Source organism: Phocoena phocoena, chromosome 2 (assembly GCF_963924675.1).
Source record: "Phocoena phocoena chromosome 2, mPhoPho1.1, whole genome shotgun sequence".
Taxonomy (NCBI): domain Eukaryota; kingdom Metazoa; phylum Chordata; class Mammalia; order Artiodactyla; family Phocoenidae; genus Phocoena; species Phocoena phocoena.
The window spans coordinates 6064696-6069604 of NC_089220.1; positions in this window are offsets into that span (position 1 = coordinate 6064696).

Sequence of the window (4909 nt, forward strand, 5' to 3'; positions counted from 1 at the left end):
TTTGAGACACTGTTCCTTTTACAAACTCATGACAAATTCACTTTCACACATACATGCCATATAAGTTATCAATTGCTACATAAATGGTCTATAACAAATCACTCCAAAACCTAGTAGTTTGATATAATAAGCATTTATTTTTTAAAGAATAATATACTATTTTTTTAAAAAAAATATTGGAGTATAGTTGATTTACAATGCTGTGTTAGTTTCTGCTGTACAGCAAAGTGAATCAGTTATACATATAACCACTCTTTTTTAGGTTCTTTTCCCATATAGGCCATTACAGAGTAGAGTTCCCTTTGCTATATAGCAGGTTCTTATTAGTTACCTATTTTATATATAGTAGTGTGTATATGTCAATCCCAATCTCCCAATTTACACCCCCCCCATCCCCTGGCAACTGTAAGTTTGTTTTCTACATCTGTGGCTCTACTTCTGTTTTGTAAATAAGTTCATTAGTATCTTTTTTTTTTAGATTCCACATATAAATGATATACGATATTTGTCTTTCTGTGTCTGACTTACTTCACTCAGCATTTACTTAGTTTGTGGTGTGTAGTTTTTCTAGTTATTCTATTTCTAGCTATTATGGTCTCGGACAATAATTCTAGTCTTGGCTGGGCTCTTTCAATGTCTGGGGGTCGCTGGCTGTTAGCTTATCACAGACAGCTTTACCTGGACCAAAAGGTACAACTCTGCTCCAGGTGTTTTATTCTTCATCAGATTGGGTTGGACATCTGATAAGACATGTTCTCATAATAAAGGCTGAGAAGCAAATAGAAAGCTTAAATGTACAAGTGCTTTTTAAGATCTCTCCTTGTATCACAAATGCTGACATCCTCTTTGTCAAAACAAGTCGTGTGACTGAAAGATACTCCAGCTGTTTATGGGAGGACCTTAAAAGTCACATTGCAAAGAGCATGGATAGAAGGAGGATAAAAATTTGGGCTATTGATGAAAATAACCTTCCATAAATTCCAGGGAACTCACCAATCATTAAGTCCATTTATGGAACTCAATGCTGTTGGTACCAGCAGACTCAGAGTTTATGTCTCATTTTCTTCTGAATGATTTATTCAAGATATACATGCAAAATATAGGTAAATATACATATGTGTGTATGCATATTACAATGAAAAATAATTATTTGAAGAGGAGTGTAAAAAACGATACATGTAGAAAAGTCACATAAGACAAGAAATGGAAATCAAAAAGAAAAACACAAAATATAGTTTAAAGAAAATAGTCCAAATCTATTAATAATGATAATAAATGGAAATAAATTAATCTTCAGAAAGAGACAGAGACTGAGTTAAACTTAAAAAGGTACGAAAAGAAAATTTTACTTACAGTTAGTATTTAATACAGTTAAAACAAAAGAGCATAAGACATTTGAGAAGAAAAGTGTGGAAAACACATGCCAGATAAAAATAAAATGTATTTTATAGTAATATCAATATAGGCTAAAAAACATTAAAATGAAGCGTGGTTAAAAGGACAGAGTGGGTTATTTTTTATAAGTAAAGTATACACTAGACCAAGAAGATATAATAGGCATACATTTTTATGCAACTAATAATGTAAGTTCAAAAGATAAAAAGCAATACTCTTAGGGATACACAAAGAAACCGATAAATATATAATTATTGTAGGAAATGATAACATTTTTCAGAAATAGAAACAGAGATATACAGAGGATTTGATCAGAATAATTAAGGTGCTGCATCAAACATACACACAGATATATAATGGATGTCTGTGTATGTATATACACATAGACACACACATATGAATAATTTTAATATTTTTTAAAATTTTTAAAAAAAATAAATTTAAATAATTTTAATATATATATATAAACAGACAAAAATAATTTTTAAAAACACTCAGAGAAGCTTCTCAGTGTTGAATATGTAATAGATAAAAAAGGAAATCTCCAAAATTTTTAAAAAGCAAGTAAATTATAGATTTCATTCGCTGACCATGTGACCAGAATACTCAACTAAAAAATATACAATTTTCCTCCAAGTTGGTTTTCTTGTCTTTCCAATTAAACTTAAATTTATCTGTGGGAAGAGAGTATCTTTTAATTCTGTTTTCCTTGACCTCCCTTTTTTGATCTAAACCAGTACTGGGGTTCTAAGGAGATGTTCAAAAAATTCCTTATTAATATATACAAATGCATGAATAGTGCTGTTGAGACTTGTTTGCATATTTTCCATAAAGCGACCAAATAGAATTGTAATCTTTCTGGGCTTATCATAAAGCTGCAGGGACTTACTATGGGTATTTGGGCTCTGGCATTTGGACCCTGTGATAGTTAGTTTTGTGTGTTAACTTTGTTGGGCCCCAGTACCTAGTCATTTATTCAAACACTAATCTAGGTGTTGCTCTGAAGGTATTTTGTAGACATGATGAACATCTACAATCAGTTGACTTTAAGTAAAGGAGATTACCCTTGATCATGTAGGCTGGCCTCATCTAATGGGTTCAAGGTCTTGAGAGCAAAGCCTAAGGTTTCTTGGAGAAGAATAACTTGAGTTTTCAGTCTTCCAGACTGACTTGTGGATTTCAGACTTGCCAGCCCGCATCTTTGCATGAGCCAATTCTTTGAAATAAATACATTCGTGTGTGTGTGTGTGTGTGTACGTGTGTGTGTGTGTGTTAATCCTATTAATTCTGTTTCCCTGGAGAACACTGACAGATATAGGCCCAACCCTCTTTAAGGTATCTTTATTCCAAGGCACTCGTTAGAGTCAATTCCCTGAAGTAGAAACTACACGATCTTTAAAATTGTATTGTCTTGTGCTTGAATCCTGACCACTCCACTAACAAGCCACATGGCTATAAACAGGTCAGATTCAGACCCAGTTCCTGCATGAATAAAACTGGAATGTAATATCTTCCCCATAGGGTTCTTTTTACTTAAATAAAGAGAAATTAAAATAATGTATATGAAAGTGGTTAGGATTGTGCTTGGGGTTCAAGAACTCCTTGTTTCCTAATCTGGCCTTAAAATCTGCTCTAACTTGAAGTTAACATATAAAAATCTCTGCATTTTGTGCCTGGAAACTCAGGGCTCAAAATAAAAAGGACAATGTGTGGGAGGGCTGATGGTTTACATTCATGTGATGCAAAACCTAAAATCTGGACAGTCATCATTCCATTATATGACAGGATTGGTTTCCAGCATATGGAATTAAAAGAAAGCATGTGTTGCCGTTATTTATCTCCAGAATTCTCAACAATGTTCTTCAAACAATGGAATGGAATTACTCTCAGAAAGTCACTGCCATCTATGGGGTAATTAATATGCATATTAAGCATTCTAAATATATTTTTCATCAAATGGTAACACACATCCCTTGGAGCGCTGTATGCATATGCACTCACCAGGCTGGAATGCCTGTAGAAGCTACGAGAGTTTCTGTGGTGGTTGAGGCTGCTCTGAAAGATTTTAGGAATACGGCTAAGTATGTGGAATGTAGGTCAACAAAATAAAATCTCTTCTCAGTTCCTGGGGAAGAAGTGGCTTGATTAACATTGGGCAGGGGAGAAAAGAGTGTCAAAGAGGAGATGAAAGTTCATTATTTTATTGTGTTTTATTTTAGTATTGATTTCTAAGAATGGAGATGGCTTCAGAATTAAGGAGAGGAGGGCTGGCAACATCCAGAGAGCAGCAAAGATGGTGAGACCTGGCCAGGCTGTGGCTGCAGAAGCTCAGTGTCTAGCCAAGTACCTCGCAAAGACAGTATTCCTTCATCCCAGCAAAGACTACTACCATTCAGACTCCTAGAGGTGGCCTGGTGTCAAATCATTGTAAACACAGAAAATTGCCCTGATGTTAAGGACCCTGACTTAGAATGTCAATAGTTCAGTTCAATTCCTAGCCCTACCCAATGCCAGGTCATGACATGGGCTAGAGACAAGGTCTCTGAGTCTTGGCTTCCTCAAGTATAACACAAGTGTAATTATCACAGCAATCAGTGATACAAATGCCAAACCACTGTGCATGCACCAAGGTGTCCCAGTGACACCTCACGGGGGGAGGGGAGATTTTGGAAGTATAAGGGCATCACCTTCTGGGCAAATATACCAATCCTGGATTCATTGGTGTTTGGCAGGTAGATATTGAAATGTGGTTTGGGTGTGGACAGGTAAGAGTGGGAAGACCTTGGGCAGAGAGGTCCATGCACAAACGTCTTGGATTTGGATTACATCTAGGAGTTGGAAGTGACCTATTCTGATGCACAAGGTGGAAAAAGGAACTGAAAGAATATGTGGGTGGCCTGAGAAGTGAGATAGAGCTGAGCCATTGGAGCCTAGAATGGTGAGCTGCCTCCTTGAGAGGGATCAGGGCTGTGTTGTATCACCTTCACACCCTTGGGTCTGGCTAGTATCCCATCCATGTTGGGGATCCAGTTGAAGTGACGAGGGCCTCTACTCAGATACTGCAGAAGAAGGATAGGGTGAATGGTTGGTGAAAGGCCAGCAAGGCTGGCTTGAAATTTAGGGATAAAGAGCGAGGCTCAGAGATACCCCCTCAACACTGCCTTAGAGAACAGGTGGTATGGGAGAGAAGAGTGAGCTGGGAGGAGAATCTGGTTTGAATGGGGAGCCACCTTGGTGGAGCAGAGGACCCAGATGCAAAATCACATTGTCATTCACTCAAAGATGAATTTATTAAACTCTTCCTGAGTCCCTGATGCCATGGGTAGAGTTTATGCACATGCCATCTCATGCCAGGAAGAGGTGCTATTCTCAGAATATATCCTTGAATAAATTATTAAGCAAGTCCTTAAAATAAGTAACGATAATTTTCCCTCCCTGCATAGCTTTATGTGACTCAGTCGACTCAATTTCATGGCACCTCAGTTTCTCTTTCTGTAAAACGGGAGTACTGGGG